Source organism: Ammospiza nelsoni, chromosome Z (assembly GCF_027579445.1).
Source record: "Ammospiza nelsoni isolate bAmmNel1 chromosome Z, bAmmNel1.pri, whole genome shotgun sequence".
In the NCBI taxonomy this organism is placed as follows: domain Eukaryota; kingdom Metazoa; phylum Chordata; class Aves; order Passeriformes; family Passerellidae; genus Ammospiza; species Ammospiza nelsoni.
The window spans coordinates 71294167-71317016 of record NC_080669.1 but is presented as its reverse complement, the minus strand read 5'-3'; the positions used below and the strand labels follow the sequence as shown (position 1 = coordinate 71317016).

Here is a 22850-nt window from a genome sequence, read left to right as displayed (position 1 = left end):
ACAAAATTATTTTAATACATAGGAAGCAATGTAGGAAAAATTGAACAATAAACAATATTAAATCCATTAAACAATAGGTCTTGTCAATAGATTTCTTGGTAACTAAACAGTGAGACCTCTGTTTTCCTGGTCAGAACAGGGTTAATTTCTGCAGTAGCCAAAGGCAGAAAGGGGCATGGCTAGGAGGTTATTCTGCTCCACCTCACAGCATTGCCAGAGGCAGGGAAAGGGGTTCTCCTGCTTCTTCCAGTCAAGCAAGAGTGGTGGACAGAGCAGGCAGGGTAGCAGGGGGCACCAGTCCCAAGCCAGAGGGAATCTGGGCTGGCATGGCTGTGCTTGGACTGAGGTCAGTGAGCATTTTTGTGGGAATCGCTCTCTTTTTTGTACTCTTTTGTTGTTAATATTATTGTTGTCACTGCTTGTTTTCTTCTCTCATTTACTGTTTCCAGTAAATTGTTCTTATCTTATATAGTCTTTGGTGTTTGGAGGAGAAAAATGAGGAGAACCATTCTTAAACCAAGAGAATCTCCCAGTATAACAATAACAAAAGTCTCTTCCTCCTACACACACACAAACACATACAGGGGTACAGATGCATGTATTTTTAGCAAGAAGCTGTTAGAGCCCTAGTTTTCAAAAAATTCCATTTACTTTTCAGCAAAGCAGAACAATCTTTCAAAAGGCATTTACATTTTACTTTTTTTCATTATAGGTGCTAAGGAATAAATTTACTGGAGATAAAATGCATTCTACTACATGAAAAAGATTGTGATATGAACTCATTAAGTCATTACATGAAAGAGATAGAGAAGTATTTCAATTTAAAAACAGACCAGACACCATAGAAAATTATCTCCTTGCTTCCAGGTAGAGTGGAAGATGTAAATGCCAAGATGAATGTGACAAAATATGTACTTCGCCAACAAACTAATAGAGTGCAGAAAAATCTGGTGTCTCTTTCTCTCCTTTTGCTTAGGATGAGCAAATACAAAGAAATTCTTAATTAATGCCAGTATTTTTGCCATGCAGCCACAGTCTGGCTTGCACAGATCATTTGCTTTCTCTCTCATCATTTATTCTAATGCCAGATACCATAAGCTCTGTACAAGCACATCCATGGCCTGGCAATGAATACCATATTTATTCAGACAGATACCAAGCTTATTCCTTATCATGGCCCTGCCCTCTGTGACAGTCAGTGTCCTCTACCCCACTTCAATAGCACACTGGAAAACGTTACTCTCTACCTGGGTTATGCAGCTTGCAGGTGAATTGCCTGGCATTTTTAACACAACCAGGTCGTCACCATTTCTTCCCATTTAAAATAATCTCCATTAATTGCCATAAATACCATCTGTATGGTATCATTACAAGTGCCACTTACCTAAAATAATTTACACCTCACATTCATATGTGACCTGATTTTTGCAACACGGACACAAAGGTTAACTTGATACTAAATCTACTGTTTTAATTATTATTTGGTGTTAAATTTAACCTAAGAAAAAATATTCATGGAATCGTTAAGGTTGGAAAAGACCTCCAAGATCATCAAGTCCAATATTGCAGACTATAATTTGTTTTCATGTTTTAGTTTTTCTCATTTGTTTTCTCATTAAGATTTATCATTCTTTTAAGATAGCAGCCTGATATAGCTGGTATTAGTAATCTAGTGGATTCCAGATATATCAGTTTCAATAGTCCACTGGTTTATTGCTTCATAAGTAAATAGAAAAAAAAAAAAGGGTGAGACTCCTTAAAATCCTACAGTTCCTCTGTAACTTCTTGGTTGTGGAACTCTAAAGATTTCAGATTAATCCCTTTTAGAGTTATCCATTTGATTTTGTAAAACTATGATAACATGCAGACTGCTTAGTCCAATGTTCCAAACATTCAAATCAGCTTGAGAGAAAACAGCCTATTTAAACAAAAACCTTACACTGAATTCAGTAGGAATATATGACCATACTTCAGAAATGTTTCCCTGTATCTATTTTTCATCTCTCAAAAGGGGATTAGTTGCTTGTCCCCAACTCACTACAGGTCTTCTATTGGGTAAATCATTTGAAAGTAGTAACACACAGTCACATTCTGCTCTCTTCTCATCTCAGTGTCTCCAGAGAGTCCCCAGTGTGAAGTTACCTCTAAGGTGACTCAAAGGAAAGGGGAACAGGGTAGCAATGGTGTGCATGCAGCCAAGTAAACCTGCCCTTGGATGCCAGAGTGAAGATGCTCTTATCTGGGATGGAACAGTGTAGGTTCTTGCAATATATTCCCTTTAATAGAAAAGTAGGGAATGGGAAATTGCTAGAGAATGGGAAGTGTTTGATGGTTAATGACTGTCATGGTAAGTAACTTGGACTCAGTCATTACCAGAGTTCATAAAAAGCCAGATAAGACATGCCTTGTGCATATATCTAAAATTAAATACTTGTGTGGAGGTATTTAACACTGTTTAGTTAAGCTATCAAATATCAACCAAAAAGAATTTTTTGTCATTTTGCTTGTATTCCATACTCTTTGTGTTAAAGGTTTCTGCAGTTGCTCTTTTTATGTGATGTCACTGGTTACATAATTCTGTAGTGCACTCTTAAAACTTCCTTCAAACGTAGTAGCATAAGAATCATTGCTAACTTATCTGTATCAGATCATGGATCCCCTGTGCATTATCAGGTTATTCAATCAGTTCAGGAAATAAGGAGTGTTTAGCAGAGTGTTGTACCTCTTTGATTCCACGGTCAGGTTGCAAGTATTGGCCCTTGCTAGACAGTGGATATTACAATTAACAATGTGCCACATCCCTAAACCCACAGCTCAGTAAATGGTAGCAAAAGCTGCTACAGACAACTCCATCATCTGAAAGTGCTTGCATCTAAACGAATTTTAGATAAATATTTCCAATTTTAAAATGGCTTCTTTAAATGTGAACTCTTGTATTATTAACTTGTTTTCTGGCCACACAGATCTTTCACTAGAAGTTGCCAAACTATGATAACATTAGGAATCAAAAGGTAAAAGAGAGAACATACCCTGAAAAAAAAACCAAGTTCTAAGGATATTTCTGTTTTGAATTTCACAACTAACAAAATGCAGTACTGCAGCTAGGCTAAAGTTCTCATCATCTGTATTTGCAAACTTCAACAACACACAGTGCAAATTAATTGAGACTTATATTTCAGAACCAGTTATCTGTACTATGTAATTAATCTTTTACAAATTTCACATGATTCCTGCAACATAGCAGAAAATATCATAATGTATTTTATTAAACACCATGCATTCAATGTGTTGGTTTAAGTTAGGGCAGTGCGGGAGAGTCTGCTTTTTACAGAAGTCCTCATTAAAAGCTAGACAGTTTTACATAGAATGGGTGGTCCTACATGGCTTCCATCCAGTCTTGTAGTAAATATGTGCTGTGTTCAGGAAACTGAAAAAGCTGCACAGAGGATATGGGGATATTTCTCTTTTCTTGAAGTTGGCTTTTTGTATCCTGACAGAGATCACAGCATCTGAAATCAAACCCTGATAACTAATGAAGAAAGTATTAATCTTCTTATAGAAATTTATATCTCCCTTTTAAATTAAGCAATGAATTCACTTTAAATAATTTCCTCTGAGTTCCTCTCTGAGTCTTGAAATTTCAGGTTTGCATGCTAATAGTGACAAGGATTTCCAAATGAAAGAGATGCGATCAGACTCAGTGCTGCTAAAGCAGATTTCTGGCTTTTCTGGTTGGATGAAAAGAGTAGAAAAATGTTAATTAGTGAAGCCAAGGTAATTGTTTGAGCTGTTACAGATGTGATACCAATGCTTTTAACTCCTTCTAATGAAGAAAAAAGGAATTCCCCACAGTAAGTTTTCAAAGACCTATGGTGTTTCTTGGGTAGTTTTTACCCAGAAAAATCAAATAATTTAGCCATCCTCTGTACCACCAACAAACTTATGGCTGCCTTATGCTATGGTTGTTAGGGAAAGAAACAGTGAGACTAATTCTTCTTTTAGTTATGTATGACAGAAGAATCTACCTATTGAATGCTACAAGTGAAAACACTGAAATAAGGAAGAAATGAGATGCATATTTTTCTCTCTCCAAATTGTGTGTAGATACATACATACTTGTATATTAAAGTCTGATATGTATGGGTTCAGCTCTAGGTTTCACTTTTCTGTACTTATGATCATTTCATACCATTTATTAGATATTTTCACTGGTTTTTCTTTAAGGATCATTTTAAGGACTGCTTGTATGTAGTTTGAGAGGATATAAACATTGGTAATATAGGAGATGGAATACACAAGTGACTAAGTAGCACAAAAAGAGAGCTAGTTTCATCCCTGGCTGATATATTGAGAGCATTCACCACCACATAGCTAAGGATCAAGGAGATGTGATGAAAACAAAATCTGCTACTAACTAGATTCATATTTTTAACAATACTATAGAGCTGAGTGTCAGTACTTTTGTGAACACCACAATTTCAATATCGCATTCCCAGGAAGAAAGCTGAAGTGTTTAAAAAAACCCCTACAATATTTTATCAAATTACTTGCCAATGCACCGCATTGAAAGCGAATCAAATTCTCACCTCATTCCTTTGATATTAGTTTCTGTGTCGTACAGGGGAAAGAATTTCCTAATGGCGTTGTCTACCATTTGTTACAAATTTTCTCATTTCCATACATTCCAAGATTTTCTCTACGTGTAAATTTTTTTTCAATGGATTACTTATAATGATAACAGTGAGACTGCTATGCTATACCTGGAATAAATGTTGTCAGTTACTTGCTTTATCTTTAGTAGTGGACAGTATTTCTTCTCCAAAATCATGCAGTTTCACACTGATGATGAGAAACAGACTTTCTTTCTGAGGAAAGAAAATTAACTGGACCAGAAACTTCATAAAAGTTGTAATAATTCCACTGAATTATAAATCTTCTGAAGGGTGACTTTGTACAAATTTGATTGCAACACTACTTTGCATACTGGGTCTAAATAGGTAGTCTGACTTTAAATTTATGGACATTGTGCCATGTCTTGGTATTGACCAAGGAATAGTATGAATGAGAAAGAGCCACAAATTAAAATGAAGTATCACAGAAATAATTCTGAATATGCTTGAGATACTTGAATAAAATGGTGAATACAGCACCAGCAAAAAATCTTTCCTGTGTTGTCTTCTAAGCTGTAGAAGCAGTTAACTAGAAATTTTTTCTGATTTTAATGAAGACGTTGAACTTCATTGGGCTCTGTGTCCACAAAAACCATTCACGCTGGATAGTATAGAAGTGTGCAAGCCACAAAATTAATAATATACTCTTATTTCCTCCACTTTCAGATGTGTTTTGCAGTGTTTCTTTGACACAAACTGTGTGCAATTCAAGAATTTTATGTTCTGCTATAGTTCTCCCAAACTACCATAGAAAATGCACAGTATTTTCTGTGGAGATAAGTATTTTCTGCTGGAGATGTCACAAGTAAAAGTAACCTCTAGCTCCGTAAAGACAAGTTATATAACTGAGGTACAATAATTGCTTTGTGTAAATAATAATGACATGTGGCAAATAGAAAATCAGGCAAAGCTGTCTTCTCACAAACACTGAGGGAAGGATGCAAGCCTTGGACTCATACAGATATTTAACTTATGAATCACAACTATTATTTTTTAATTATTTATTTATTAATAACAACACAACTGCATTACAGGACAAATAAGTAAAGTAAAGCAAGGAAAAGTGCCAGAGAAAACTGGCATGTGCACTATTAATTCATTCATATTCAGTTTGCATGGCATGGTTTTGGTTCTGGGCAGCTAAAAAGAGTGGCTTCTCAGAATAGCAGCCAGAAGTTTTCCCCATATCCTGTAGAGACAGCATCAGACAGCTCCAAGGCACACCACTGCTGGACTGGTTGTGCCCATCATCACCAGAAGCAGTCACTCTGGGAAAAGGTATTTATGGGGAAAAAATCAGAGCAGAGGAGAGTGAGCGACAGCCCTGCACATACTAAGGTCAGCAGAGCAGGACAGACAGGACGTGCAGCAGCTGCCGGGGCAGACATTCCCCAGAAACCCTTGGTGAAGGCCAGAGTGTGGTAGTCTGCATCCCTGCAGCCCATGAAAGCCCAGTGGGGAGCAGAGATCCCCTTGCAACCCCTGGAGGAGTGCACACATGGGCAGCTGTCTGCCTGAAGGAGAAGGCTGTGACACTATGGGAAATCCACGCTGAGGTGGGTGCCCGGCAAGGCCTGCAGGCCCATGGAGATCGGAGCCCATGCTGTAGGTTTGCTGCCCTGCAGGAAAGCCATGCTGGGACAGCCATGCTACAGTGAAGAACTGTAGCCCCTGAGGAGGACTCACACTGGATAAGTCCACAGGGGACTATCTCCCACTCTGGAGCAGGGAAGGAGAGTGAGGAGTGTTCCACACAAAGAGGAAGACGCAGCAGAGACAGAGACAGCAGGGTTTTACTTCTTGTTACTCCTCTCTAATTTAATAATAAATTGGTAATTAATTTCCTCAAGTCATGTCTGTTTGCCCATGGTGGCAGTTGGTGAGTGATCTTTCCATGTCCTTATCTTAACCCATTAGCCTGTTGCTTTATCTTTTTTTATTGAGAAGTGATAGGCATTGGTGGAGACCTGGCATTCAGACAGGGTCAACCCACCAGGTCATCCCTCATGTGTGTACCTTAATTACACAGTCAGATACCATCTATTTTCTTCTCAGACCCCAGCTTCATTCAGCACTTATGGCTTAGCTGCAAACTCCCTACTGACTGTATTCAAACTGAAGAATTTTTTAAAAATATGTTGAGCTGTCACTGTGTGTGAAAGCATGCTTGCCCCACGTCCTATAAATGTGAGACTCTGGCATAAAGTGTATACATCCCTACTTGCCATCTTTCTTGGCCAAGTTTCAAAGATGGAATTCCTATATGGTTTGTTTTTTTCAATAGCTGATGGTCTGTTCTTAACTTGAGTGAGGACATATACTTGTCCTTTTATAAATCTTGTTGAAACAAGCATGACTTGCTCTTGAATATAATTAAAAAAAAACAAGAAACCACTTCAGCCTGAATTGCTAACATGGGAAATACAGAAGCATTTACAAACCAATCATGAAACAGTAGTAATAAATTTAATTGCTGTCAGCAATTTCAGCTGTATGATAATATACTGTAAAACATGTAGAATTGAGGATAAACCTTTTTGAGTTGGGCAGTAAACCTGTGAAACCATATTGTGAATACAAGTATTGGGTTTCACAGAGAGTGGACAAATACTTGGAAAATGCACCTGTTGAGATCTGCTAAACAGGTAAAATATCAAGAAAACAGCTAGATTAAAAATATCTTACTCCTTTCCAGGTCTCTACTACAGACAAATATTCTTTTGCCTTTTATGTTCTTCAGACTAAACTTGTTCACATTTTGTTGTGTGGCTCTGTGTTTCCCTGGGCAATAGCATTACCAGTAGATACAAAACACACTCCAGAGGGGCTGTGACTTTCACCCAGAGATGGTTCAGGCCATTATTAGGAATGGCACACTGCAGATGCAGTTGCACCTCTGGTGCTCATCCTCTCCCCTGACATGTTCCATTCAGCTGGAGATTATCCCTCTTTAGATACTCACCTATGGCAAAAAGCTTACAACTGGGCCCTGCACAAATCCATTTCCTAGTGTGATCAGGAAACCAGTCCCTGCAGGGCAAGTGGTGTGTGTTAGTCACAAGAAGGGGAGCACTGCTAGGAAAGAGTGAAACACTTAAACCTCACCTAGTCCCCATGGCATACAGCTTCACCTCTGTGTCTCCATCCCTTTTCAGTAACAGCTGTAATGCTGGTCCATGTGGAGTATTTATTTGAACTAGGAGAGGTGTTATGTGGCTGGTAGCAAAGACTGGCTTAATAAACTCCTCTTCCATGGAAATGGCCAGTACAGTACAGCCCAGCAGGGATTGTGCAAGGAAGAAAAGGCAAGACAAGTAATATTCATATGTGGACAAAAAAATCTAGGGTGTTACAGAGTTTCCTTTCAGCTTTCTACCATCAGATGGAAAACAAAAGGTTTTCCTAAGATCTAAGGAAAGCATACAGCCACCTGAATGGTCTGCTGCTTTTCTGAGCGCTGCTAACCACTTTCATGTATTTCAATTCCAAGATAATTTAGTGATGGGACAGAACACCTTGATCATTCCAAAATAGATTACACGTTTTAAATTGGAAAAACACAGAGCTAAAAATTTACATATTTCGACCTATACATGCAGGAGTATTCACAGAGAAAGTAATCCTAAATATCTTACAGTGGCTATAGATCTCTTGTTACAGGCACTTTGGGAGATTTACTTGCTATAGGTAAGGAAATTTTGAAAATAACAGCTTGAAGATCAGCAGGACAAGAAGGGGAGGATTACAAGGGAGAATTGACAAGCTGCTTTTATATAGCTTGACAGAATAAGTGCTAAATGATAATTATGACCAATAGATATTCTAAGTACTGAGTCAGAACTGAGGTTGTTACTTACAGGTATTGAAACATAACTAATTTAAGGGTATTAGAACAAAGCTGGGAGAAAGATTGGGATCAGGAACACTACTCTGGAAGTGACATCTGGTGGATTGCAAATCTCCCAAGAGTAAGGGAGAGCTTTCAAGATATAAATAATTTAATACTGAACTAGCATAATTCTCAAGACCATTGTCATCTTGTATTAGTACCAAAAAAGGCTGGATAATCTTAGAGAGACTTTTTTCACCATGCCAATATAGGATAAGGAAGGATTATTTTTTCAGATACACCTTGAAGCATATTCCATTAGGAAATGATGGCTATGTAACTCTCCTTTTGAATTAATCTCTTAGCAAATAAGTCTCTGTTTAAAATTCAGTCTCATACATTAAATTTCACCCCTCCTATGTACTACACACAATTATTTTTCCTATGTTGTAACAAAACCTCTGTTCAATGTAGTTTAACAAATTCATCAAATTTCGAGTGCAAAATTAGACAGAATACAAGATTTCATATGTGTGCTTTCTGAAAGACATTAGAATTATATGATGACAACAGGAAAACCAGGAAGATAATACAATTAGGATGACATTTTTTTAGAATTCATCTCTGATAACAAGAGAAAGTTTGGCTGTACTGCAGAAGAAATTACTGTTCTTGTCTGCCTCTTGTGTGATTAGCCACAATTTGAATTGACCACAAGATCCAAATTCATAGCTGACTTGTGACAATTTTTGACAAGTCAGCCATGGTCAGATTCAACTGCTAAGACAGAGCAGACCCTTGGCCCTGCACTTGCCAGCTAGCACACCTTTCTGGGCTTTCTTCTCCCTGCCCTCAGCTGGGCACTTATTGTCACTGAATCTGTAGGGTAGAGAATGTTCCAGTTGCTCAGAAAAGGTACTATTTAAGGGCCTTTGTAGTTTCATAGCTGCTTTTTCTGTAAAAAGCTAATGTTACCATTAACATCCTGGAAGGTCAATCTAGTGCAATAAGTAAATACTTCCAGCTTTGTGAGACAGAATTTTCATCTGTTGAAAAAAAAAATCAACATTTTTTTCAATAATAAGTTTCCTTTGAAGATGTTTTCTGGAGGGAGGGAGGGAGTTTTTAGGCTTGCTGTTTTAAGAATTTGTGAGAAAAATCTTCAACACATTAAAGCAGAAATTACGTCATAAGGTTTGACTGAATCTTTTTTCTAAATTGTATGCAACATCCAGACGTAGGGATGGTCTTGGGTGAAACAGAGGTTCTTGCTAGGACCTCAAAGCATAGAATCCCTACCTGTGCTCAATAATCCCAAGATCTCTGGATGCAACTATTTTAGATTTTCATACGTGCATTTTTGCCATTTGTTTTGGGGTTTTTTTGTTTAACATTTGACATTGCTGTACATTTCATTTTGCATGACACTGTCTAACCAACTTCAAAGAAAATATGTCTTTCTGTCATGAATCATAGACAAGAAAAATAGACAATACAATTTAAATTATTTGGGACACTATATGATATTTGACCTAAATAGCCAAAATTCTATATCAGTGCATTATGTGCAAAAGCTTCAGGTTATAACAGGAATCTAACTGAAATTGTCAAAGTTACTATCTAGTAATACAGTTTACTTTAGCATCAGCAATGTTATGGCGCTTGGTGCCAGCACTTCTGAACGGCTTTGCAGTGATGTGGGTGGAAACTTTCATTGACAGTGATGGTTTTTTTTTCTTTTTCCCACACAGATGTGCATATTGTATGGCCACTTTTCTTTCTTTGAAAGAATACTTTCAGGTTGAAGTTGTCTTCAAAAGAAGAGAATATATTGAAGAGTGTGCCAAAGGTACAAAACCCAAGTGGGTCAATATCTAATGTTCCAGATGAAGCAACTCCATTATGGGGTCAGTGAGATCAGCACATTGATTTTGAAGCTTGCAGTCCCTGCAAAAGTGGTCAACACCAGCTGGTGTGACAGTGTTAGGATTCTACATCTGAATTCTTGTTTGATTTTTTTACACACATTTCAAATTAATTAGCTAACACTTCTGCTGCTTATAATGAATGAGGCTTGGGCTGTGAAGTGCTCCTTACAACCTGACACTTGTAAATAATGATATGTCTCAAGGTTACCTTTGTTCTGCCCTTTGTTCTTCATCTGACTGTTTTGCTGGGGTACTGTCAGACAGACAGAGAAAGGGAGTCACTTGTGAGAGAGCCCCTATGTATGGCTATATTGCACTTGTAGAGCATGCAGACCTGTAAATGCTGTGTTGCCATGCACAATTTGCTGTAAACAAAGCATTTTAGTTAAGAGTGCCTGCAGACATTTCTCCCTGCAACAGCAGAGTGTACTGGCGACTACTGCAAATATATTCAGTTTATGAGATCAGTAAATCTCCATGTGTTCATCAAAGCTATCCCAATTTTGTTGACACTGAGAAAAGAGTCCTAAAAGTTTAGAGAGTTTGCCCTACTAATTTCGTGGTCAAAACACTTATTGATTCTACCCTGTAGCTAAAGAAATAGAAACTGCTTTTAAGCACACACCACATCTTGCATTAGCCACCATTGCCTTTGCATGAATATGGTTTGGAGAAGGTCAAAGCTATTCCAGAGTGTGTATGTTTCCTGGGAAAGGGCATTCCTGCAATGCATTAATACATAGTCTGATTCATGCTGAATCAATGAAGTAATTTCACTATTGTGAGTCTGCACAATAGTGAAATTAGTGGTCCAATGATACATAAATCAACAGATGGGGCCTCAAAACATTCATGCTCATACTCTGTCAACATGATCTCCACTGAATTTCCCTTACTTATTGTCATCTTTTTCAGGACTGTTTGATGGTTTGTCTAGTGTAACTAACCAGAAAGCATTTTGCCTGAAGATAGTCCTCTCCAGACAACAACACAACATGTCATCAGTTTCTGACTGAGAAAATATGGGCATTAATAAGTTACAGTTTGTTGATTTTAGGCACTCAGTGGTGGTTTGGCAATTGGTTGTCAGCACTGAAAGGTCTGAGGTACAGAGTGCCATGCAACTTTTTTCAAGCTGTGTCTTGATGAGATGAATTCTAATGAATCCCTCCTCTACACGCTGAAGCTTAATCCCTATTCAGAAGGGATTAGTATTCAAATTTATCATAGACTCAAAACTGATTAGCGGTCTAACACAAACAGTATGTCATGGAACATTCACTGGAAAGTTTGTGATATTTCTTGTTTATTTCTCAATTTTTATGATATTCCTACAGTTAGCAGGGTGGCCTGTCTCACTGTTGTCATTTGCCATTAGAAGTTATTGATTAAAATGCTGCAAGGAGCTGATGGGGGAAGCTTCAAGACTGCACTTAGCGACAGTTTGCAGCTGTATGCAAATTACGAGAAAAGTTCTCTGTTTCCTGGGGGAAGGTCAGTACGAAATCTGGTTGGGTGCACTGGCTCAGGAGATGTAGTTTTGATCTTGCCTGCCTAAAGAAGTTTCTACTGGGACATTTCATCACAATCATGAGCTACAGTGGCAGGCTTGTGACGGAGCATTTGACTGAAGAAGTCTTACAGATGGAGGGCACAGATAGTTAATCAAAGTACTATTTTAAAGCCCCTTTCTTAATAAAATGGAGCTAGGTTACTTCCAAAACTTAGATAAGCCTGAATCATCTGAGGAATTAGACAGAACTAGTTGGAAGAAAACAGGAAAAGTAATACAACTAGGAATGTGCACCACCCATCAGTTCAAATTGTCAGTGGTTGCTGCTGTGAATCAAATAGCTCCTGAGTTCAGATTAACAATTTTTCAGCAAAATGTCATCACAGGGGCCTGTGTTCACTAATGACTTGGTAATGGTCTCCAAGATTTCAGATGTGCTTTTCAAAAGAATCTTTCTATATCTTCCTTTTCCACCACAGTCCCCATAAAAGAAAAATTAGGGAATATGTTTTGAATTATCTCAGGGAGATAGGGGGGGTGGGGGGGGAGGGGGGGGGGGGGGAGGTCTATGGAAAATAAGAACATTTCTGCCCATCTCTATTAAAATTTAAATGTATACTACTTTATTATATACTTGCAATTTTTTTTCCTTTTAGTTCTATTCAAAGTCTACTGAAATTGATGAAATCTTCCTTTGATCTCAGTGTTGTGTAGGCTTTGGTGCTCAGGTATGTTGAATGAGAAGCAGAAGAGGAAGATTTTCTGGTCAGTAAAAAAAGTAGCAGAGCACTTGATTAGTGCATATGTTGCTGGAATTTTTAAAAAAATTACACTTGTATTGTTGATATATGAAATAACAACCCAATATTTATTACTTGCATATTGATACTATCAAACAATTGCAACTCCATTCATTCTCCTGCTGTACCATCATGTAGATAACCAGTCTGATCATGGAGGCACCTTGTACTTTATAAATGTATGAAATATTTGATATGAATAAAAATTTGAGCAAGGGACAGTATGGAAGAGCATAGAACTATAAATGGTTGTGCCCACTGAAGCTGAAAGTTTTGATCTGTCAGTAATGTGATGCTACTTCACAATTTTTTATACATAGCTTTCGGTGTTGTGATCTCTCCTAATCTCAGATGGTGGGTGAATATGAACTCTCTGTCACTCATCACCACATTTATAAGGGTGTCTGTCATATTGGCACCGTGCTTATAGGAGCAGTAAGAAATTAAAGCTTAAATTGTCCAATGTGTCACATAATTACCTAAAAAATTTGGTTTGCAATATATACTTAATTTTTAATGTCTCTTAAATTAGATGTAGGTCATGGTCAAGGTGAACTACAAGTTTGTGTAGAAAGAAGGAAATCATGTTCTTAGGAAGTTACTACTTTGTTGCCATGAGTTTCATCTCATTCTGTGGTCTCATTGTCCGATATCAGTGCTCTGAAGGCAACACAGTACTAAGAATCAGACTAATGATGTAAATTAATTTACATCAGCCAAGTGCCAGTATCATCAGCCGGCAATACCACCTCTGCAAATAGCTGATTATACTGAAGGAAACAGGGCAACCAGGCAAATTGGAAAGCCATAAAAAGGATGATAAAAGCTCTGCAGCTGTGACATTCCTATTATAACAAAGTGTGCTGTATCAACTCCTTGGTCACACCAAGTCAAAGGTAAATGGGTGAGGACTAGGCAGGTCCCTCTCCCTGTACAGTCTCCTGTTACAGTCTCATTCAAAAGCTATGTTTAGTTAAACAAGAAGTATTGTACAGCATAAGTTGGATATTGTGAGCTATTCCCTACCACCAGTAAAAAGTCATTTCATACCTCAGAGCATGGACTCAGATTACATTATTTCCTTAGTTTCCTGAATGCTGCATCCGGGTTGTGAAAAGCCTTCTAAAAATCAGCTGAGAGAGGGTTTTTCAAGCTAGAGTTTCACTTATGGTAATGCCTTTTTCTCTGGTGCTACTACATGGTTAAGTGGATGAAAGGAGTTTTATAAGGATCATTTAATAAGGATCCTTATGGTGCACAACTCAACAAGGCGTAAAACGCTGAAATTACAGCACGTGACACATATACAATTTTTATAAACTTTGCAAATTAACACACCTGATGAAGATTCCCGTATGAGAAGCTTAATAGATTAAGTAATGTCCCCCTGCTCTGGCAATTTCAAGTATCTCTTCCCCTCAGATGAGATTTGTATCCTGGTTATAAAAATATGTCCTAGAAAGCTGGTTCCAGCATTGGCTCCTATGGAGAAAAAAGATAGCAGAAAGCTTCAGGCCTTCAACGGGGAGACTTTTAGAAGATTTTGTCCTCCTGCCTAGAGAAATACCAGAACTAAGTTACAGTATCAGACTGAAAATATGTAAGTTATGCATATAGAGAATATATGAAATGTATATTAAATAAAGCAAAAAATTGCCACAGCATCAATGCAAGATTCCTGCTAAAAAAAAAGTATGAGGAAACAAGAAACACAAAGGGTCTAGAAGAGAGAGGACAATGAGGAAGAATTACAAATGGCTTGGAAGACACTCTGAAGAGAGATGACAAAAAAGTATTTTATTTAGAAGCACTGACCTTCAAGAGTAAAGACAGTTTCAATAAGCCTCAGGAAAGAAATAAAGGCCTGAATCACTTACAGTGTCTTACTTTGGGCAATGACATAGCTCAGCTACCCAGGGAAAGTGAGCTTCATCTTTGCTATAAGAAAATACAGTTCAAAAAAGTCAGTGTGGTCCAAACTTCTTAATTGCACTTATTTCCACAAACTCCAGCAGGAGTAGATATGTTGACCTATCTCATCATATCCATCACTTAAAAGAATGTTTGCAAGGAATGGACTAGAAGCCATAACAAGTAGGAACGATGAGAGCAGGCCTACAGTGATAGTGGGTAAAGAACGGGTAACTATGAGGTTATTGCATGGTGGAAAAAAGAAGGAGATCTCTGACTCTTTTTTGAAAACTGCTTTTTGACTACAGTCAAAAAGGTTGGTTAAAATCTTGGTTAAAACTACACCACTCCCGACTAGTTAAATCACTTAGCAGCTTCATTCCTTTCACTAGAAGTTCATATATGTCAAAATATCTTTTAAATGCCTGCTGTACTCACATTTAGTGAAAAAAACAGCAAAACCATTATGCTGTCCTGCATGCCCTCAGAGCATTCTTTTGCAGGCAAAATGGCAGAATATTCTGAGTTGGAAGGGACCCAAGTCCAGCTCCTGGTCCTGTGGAGGACACTGCAAGAAACACAGCCTGTGACTGAGAGTATTGTCCAAATACTCCCTGAACTCTGTCGGGCTTGGTGCTGTGACCACTTCCCGTGGGAGGCTATCCAGTGGTCAACAGCCCTCTGAGGGATCAGCTTTTTCCTGATATCCAACCCAAAAGGCCTAGACTTAGTTTCATGCTATTCACTCAGGACTCATCACTGGTCATGAGAATGAAGAGACCATTGTCTGCCCCTCCACTTCCCCTCATGAGGATGTTGAAGACCACAACGAGATGTGCCCTCGGTATCCTCTTCTCCAGGCTGGATAAACCAAGGGATCTCATCCACTCCTCAAGATTTCCTCTCCAGATATTTCACCATCCTCTTGGCCCAACTTTGGAGGGTCTCAAACAGGTTAATGTCTCTTTTAAAAACTGCACACAGGACTCAAGGAGAGGCTGCCTCAGAGCAGAGCAGAGCAGAGCAGAGCAGAGCAGAGCAGAGCAGAGCAGAGCAGGACAATCCCTCCCTTGCCTGGCTGGCAATGCTGGGCCTGATGCCCCCCAGGACACGCTTGGCCCTCCTGGCTGCCAGGGCACTGCTGGCCCATGTTCAACTTGTCACTGACCAGGACACCCAGGTCCCTTTCCATGGTGCTGCTCTCCAGCATCTCATTCCCCAGGCTGTGTGCACAGCCAGAGTTAATTGCACCTATCCTCGGCTGTGCTTACAGCCAGGGTTAATTCCTCACCTCATCCTAGGTGAGGAATCCAGTACTTGTCCTTGCTAAACTTCATATGGTGATTGCCCATCTCTCTGGTTTGTCCCGGTCATTCTGCAGGGCCTCTCTGCCTTTGAGGAACTTGACAGTTTAGTGTCATCAGCAAACTTAGCATTACTTCCAATTGTTTTTGAAGTTGCTGAAGAGAGGTGGCCCTAGGAAAAAGTCCTGCAGAACCCCACTATGAAGCTCCTCTGCTCTGCTGCAGTGGTTTCATTCTCATTTCTAGTGCTTCCCTGTACATAAGCCTAGAACCAAGTAAGCACACAATGATTTAACTAAATCTCTTTTCTGGATAACTGGTGATTAATCTAGGTTGCTTGAAGTCAGTATAGCTAAAAAGGGGAGTAAAGGAAAAGCTTGTAGGAAAATACTTCTCTTTTTCTTTTATAATTTAAAATGAGAAAAATAAAAATTTATAATTGTGTATTGCATCAGTTCAGAAAATTGAAAGATGAGTTTCCCTAGGTCAGACCATGAAGCAGAGACTGGGAGATTTTGTGTATTAAATTCTGCTATACTCATTACCATACATTTAGAAAGTTTACTACTGTTTCATTTTTTGTTCTCTTATATTCATGTGGTTTAAGTGATAACCTTGTTCATTGCATAAGTGATGCTGCTTCCCTCACAGATGCCTCACAATATTTGTTGCGTGTTACCAAGGCCTAGGTTCCATCACAGCCTCATGGTGCAGCAGCCGGTTTGTTATGGGTTACACTGTCTCAGTCTCCTCAACGGGCATTTGTAGATCTTCCGCAATAACCCACACCTGATTAATGATGTGAGAATATAAAATACTCCACCTGCCATAGCAGCCACAAAAACTGAATTAATGTGTAAGGAAAAAAGGGCAAACTAGTCTCAAGGCTTCAGTGTACAGAGCAAGCAAGATCAGCTGCTTACCTCAGCTCCTAATGATGCTGTTTGTGAATGAGTTACTTGCTTATTCATTTAGCCCATTAGCAGACAGTCATTCCAGGGAAAATCATGCCTTATTGTAATAAATATTGTATGACATAAAAAAAACATCTCACAGTCTTTAAGACTGTAATCTTCTGGAAAATCCCTCCCAGTCATTATTCTCCATGTAGTGCTTAAGAACAGTAAACTACTGCCTGTTGAGATACAGAGGGGAATAAGTGCATTAAGGAGAGTTTTTGTAGGCTACAGAGAATGTGCACTGGTTTTAATTAACACATTTCTGGTCTTTTTTTTTTAATATAAAGGATTTTTTTTTATTATTTTACATTAAACTATTAACAATTGTAAACTTGTGTCCAAACTGTGACTCTTGCAAGACACTGAGAAAGTTTCTCAATCTTTATTTGAAATATGTTAGTATTCTTTACTTGAAAGATATTATATGCAAACAATCACGTCTTGAATTAAAACTAAATCTATTAATGTCTCTGTTATGTTTAAATTAATGTAAATATTAGCAATCTATATCTAAACAGAATCCATGAGTGCTTTATGACACCAATAAGAAATCATGTGCCTCCTTTAAGTGGAAAGGCTTTCAGCACAGTCAGCAAAGTGATCAACTCAAACTGTTGAGCCAAAGGGAAATCCAAAAAGATAGTAACTGAAAATGTAGTCACCACTTTTTGTGCTTATAAAAGGAAAGAGTCTCAGCAGCCAGGTGGATGGAAATGTAAAGACTTTTACATTTTTAATATTCCCATTTTAAACTAGTTTATCAACTTTTTTTTAATCCACAGAGTTTTGAAGATATCATTTGCAGCTGATTTTTTTAACCAACACTTGCAGTTTTCAGTGAAGAGTGAGGAACTGACATCTGCAAGCGAGAGTTCTCACACTCGGCTACTGACTGCCAGCAGTCTTTCCACTTTCATTTCCATGGAAACTGGGCAAGAAAAGGTTGTATTTCTTATACTTTTTAAAAATTCTTATTTTTATTCATCCAACCACTTAACTTGCAAAAATAGGAATTAGCCCAAAGCATCTAGGGGAGTTTATGTGCAACTGGTGCTTTTAGCAGATGTAGTCTAAAGCTGCCACAAGACCTCAAGTTCATTGACTGGAACTACTTGTTGTGACATGTTTTACCTGGGCTGGTAGGAAAATATAGATTTCTTCTGTAGAGCTTTATATGCAATTTCTAGACTCTAACCACTGTATAGCCCTGAATCTATATTTGTTCCCCCTATTTATAGCTGAACACCACTGAAGATGAGTTCTGATTCTGAATTAATTTATTTCTTATTCAGCTTGTGCAGTCACAGGTCTTCACTGAGTTTAATTAACTAATCCCATATTTACCTGAAAACCAGATTTAGATCAATTCCATTTAAGAAATATGAATGTCAGCCAGTAGTTCTGAAACCACTTCAACAGGTAGTTGTCTCAATGACAATACTGAAAAATAATATTGTTGCAAGTTCTAGAAACCTATCTATTATAACCAAATCTACCACTGTGAGTCTGTGTTTACAAAAGGAAATATTTCTAAAAAAAAAATGTTATGCAGTTTCTCTAACAGCCTTCACAGCAGTGCTGGATCTCATTAGTTTACTGGATTTGTGGCCTAAGATATTAAAAATTACAGAAGTGGCTGGATTAATCAGGTGTCATTGAATAAGATGAGTAATGAAGAAAGAAACCAAGAACCTATGAAAGTATTCTGATGTCTAGTAATGAAAAGTTCAGGAATTATTTGGTGATAATGTGAATAATTAAAAAAATGGAAATTTATTCCAGCAAAATGTCAAAAATTGTGTTATGAATAATTCATAATGAATAATTCATCCATCTCCACACTATATAGAAATGTTCTTGGCATTCTGCATATACATTTATACCATTACTTTAAAGTTTCACTTCCAGTGGCTTCAAGCAGTGTTCAGCAGCTGAATAAATTCAGGACCCCCACAACTTTGCCATGCAAGACAGAAGACCAAATAAACAATGCTTGCTCATGCCAGCCCAGCTGACACTTTCACATGGTAGTCCAGACTGACTGTGGGTGCACAGGAGCTGTTGAATGTGCTCCCTTTTCAGGGCTGGTTGTTGGACTCTCCAGGGAGAGCTTCAGGCACAGCTAATCGCTGGATTTGTGAGGCTGCATCCCCTGCTCACACACAGAAACATTTCTAAGACTCCATTCTCCCCAGCTTTCACCTGCAGGGTTGTTATTCCCTCCCTGGGACACATCTCATTGTCTGTATCACATTAAATACAACCGGTTGTTATTATACACACTGCCTTGTCTGTCTCTTTGAGCTGCTCCCGAAAACTCACAGGCCAGAAGTCCACATGCAATTCAGGAACATGCTGGATGCAGTGTTTTCAAATATGGGTCTTCCACTAGCTGCTGAAGCCTGGCATACTTTTCTTTGCTACAGCAGACTGTGGGCTGCCATATATCCATTAGCTATGGCTTTTGGAAAAAGAAAATATTTCAGAGTTGCTTTACAATTTCTGCTACAGCTTCCACAGCTCCAGTTCTAGGGAAGATATAGCTTGATTGTCTCTTTTGACAACAGCTCTGACCTCAAACTATGCTAAAAACTATTTTTACTTCAGCCCATCTTTTTTCATTACTAACCTACACATCAAGCTGCCCCATACAGTAGTGTAAAACATCATGAACATTTTTTTAACAAGGAAACATCTCAGTTAATGCCTGTAGTGCATTATAAGACTTTTTCCTAGATGCAGAACAGATAACAGAAGCCCACAAATACTTCCCTTCTGCACCAATTTTGATGTTCCAAAGACTGTTTGGTGATTTGAATAATTATATTTTAGCAAGAAGGAAGTCTGGTCATTTTTTTTTCCTTTTTCAAAAACGTGAACTGCAATGCTGTTGTTCTCTACCAGATTTCCCTTTTATGTAATTTTGTAAGTTTATTGTGATAGCATTCAAAAGGCTGTGCCTGAAAAGTTCTATAACATATGGCATATATTTAACATTGCTTGTGAATTAAAAATAACAACCAGCCATCTGCCTTTCTGAGCAGATTTTAACAAAGTCTAAATGAAAACCTCAACGATGTGAATGTTGTCAATTAAAATATGAAACACTTAGGTTCATGACAGGGTAAAAGTGTTTAGACTTACCTTACTTGAACCTGAGTCACTAACAGATAAGCCTCCATATTTGAGTAGTCACTTTATAGAGGAATAAAACATCATAGTGAGCATCAAGAGCAGGTTTTGTTTTAAGAAAATGTAAGCTTCAAAAGTCAGCCTATTGTCTGCTGGTTCATCACGTATGAACTGTTTGAAAAAGTGTGATTTTGGTAATTTTCACTGATGCTAACTATTTAAATTCGCATTTCTATAAAATCTCATTAAATCTTTACAGCAACAATTAACTGAAGGGCTTGTAGAATTTACTGTACTAGAGCAATACAGTATAAGCAATACCTATCCCCAGTTTTCTCCACTTATTGAAGTCAGAATTATTAATTACTGATTATTGCCTCATGTTTAGCTTCAGAGTTATTTGTTGGGGTTTTTTTCCAAAGAATGTACGTGCTTTTTACCTTTTTTTAAAATTAGGTAAATGAAAATCCATTTTAAAATAGAAAGTAAAAATAATTCATTTTTTAAATGTTAGCAAGAGACACAGAGACTTTCAAAAGAAATCTCCCACTCTCTCAATCTCACTAAATTTTTTAGCTAAAATTATATACTAACTTGTCAAATATATAATGGCAGCCTGGCTCACACTGTCTGCCCATAATATTCTATATTTTTGTTACCTTCTGACTTTAATAGTGCAGCTTTTTACCCAGACTACTTTCAACTGGTGTACCACCACCTGGAAAGAGTTACAGAGTTTTGCTCACATAAACCTAGAATACTATTCAAAATACAGACTCTAATAGTGCATCATGAATACAACCAAAATTTTGTAGTCTCTGCCAGCTCAGCTCTGAGTATGTTTTCTGTTGTATGTAAATACTTTTCAATTTTCACACTCACTTTTTAATTCTTTACTCATTTTTTAAATGATTAGGCTTTTTAAGAAATTGAGAAGAGAGGAAGGAAGCAGCAACTTTTGTTTCTACTTTCAATGCAGAACCTCAGATGTCACAGTGAAGCTGTACAGTATCTAAGAGAGTTTGTAGCACCCATAAGATGTGTCACTGGAAAGAGAGAAGCTGGTCAGTAATTCAGCCTGTTGTTCCATCCTTTGCACAGGTATGATACCACATCACACAGAAAGCTCCTAATTCAATTGGAATAAACTCAATTGCATGTGTGGGTGGCGTGGAATCAATTTTTGTCACCTTTAGTTGCCCTGAACTGCTGTATGTTCTCTAAAAGAGGGATTCAAGAACAATGTCTGGAATCTGACAGCTGCAAAAAAGTATCTGCTGTTGGGGAATACAGCACTTCCCTTGAGAGATCATTCTAAATGGCTGATCTCATTGTGAAATGAATTTTCTTTTTATGTCCAATCAGAATCTCCCCAGGAGTCATTTGCACCAATCACCTCTCATCTTTTCTATGTGACTCCTTTTTAAAAGGGACACTGGAAAAGTTATTCAATAAATAATTTTAATTCAGTGCTCAGTTTGCTTTCAGCATTTTTGGTAAAACTTCAGTGACTTCCAAGAATGTAATAAAACTAATTCTACTGATAGTTAATATAAAATTAACTATTTTAAAATAAATATCAATATAAAACAAGTGCAATCAAGTTCCAGTTTTTACACAGAAAAGCCCAATTACATTTTGAGCACCAACATGAAGTAAGGGAGTATTGAGTTGCAAGCAGCACATGACCTAGTCAACCTAGATACCTTAAACAAGTAAAAATAGATTTGAATTAGATTTCACGGGGAAAGGGTTGGAGAAATTGTTGCAATTTATTTAGCTTAGAGAAAAGACAAGTCTTATATTCTCTGCAATATGTAGAGTGGAGAGCACAACTCCAAAAATGCAACATTAGGGAAAAATACGACTTCTTCATGAAAATGAGCTTTCTCTTTGTGAAGGTGGATTGGCATCAGAAAGTGTCTGGCGATGAACATCTTTGGATCCACAAGACAGGAAAATAAGCTTCTTCAAAAATGGATGAATAAATAAAGAGATGAATAAATAAAACCTTACCTTGGGCACTCCAGAAAGCTCATAAAGCTGCAGGAACTGTGATTCCTTGCTTACATATTGTTTTGGACTATGTTTTGATAAATCCATGGGATCAAATGCATTAAAATTTCACAGCCCGCCAAGTTCAGTGTATAAGTGCTCTCTCAGAAACAATTAATTTGTCTAGCTGCAAACATTTGAGAGCTTCTCTGTAGAACAGCCTGAACTTTTGAAGTGTTACCATTTCTCTGTCTTAGTCTTGTTTGATCATTTATCATCTTGTTCCATTACCGGCTAAGTAAATAAACAAAAGAAGGAAAGCAGAATTATGTAATTTTTTGTCCTGGAACTAGTGAGGCTTTTGTGTAATTTTCTATGCAAGTGAGGGAGCAACAATTTGAGGCAAAGAGGAGGTTTGTAGTTAAAGCACAGGAGTAGTAGTCAGGAAATGGTCTCCTTTTCTCAGTTGCTATGGATATTCTGTGGGATCACAAGCCTGGTTTCTGCAAATTGATACTTAGTCTTAGCATCAATTTGGATAGAAATAGAAGCAGACTCATAATCCTATTTATCATCTGAAAAATGGGCCTCCTATTTGATCCCATTGAAAGTCTGTGATCCTCATAACTAAACTTGAAGGGCTCCTGGAAAGAGCAAAACCATTTGTGATGACAAGCAAGTAGTTCATATTAATGAGATTATACAAGTGTTGCACCCATGCATATACAATCTGTAATTCATTCTGTACAGACTTAAGTAGATAACAAATCTTTAGAGTAAAAATGCACTACATTTACCTCCTAATTAGC

General features: G+C 37.8%; 1 long non-coding RNA gene across 1 annotated transcript in view; it reads left to right on the top strand.

Moving 5' to 3' along the window:
- Window positions 1-22850, top strand: part of LOC132086708 (uncharacterized) — a 52609-nt gene that overhangs the window by 29534 nt on the left and 225 nt on the right. The gene's annotated exons all lie outside the window — the stretch shown is intronic.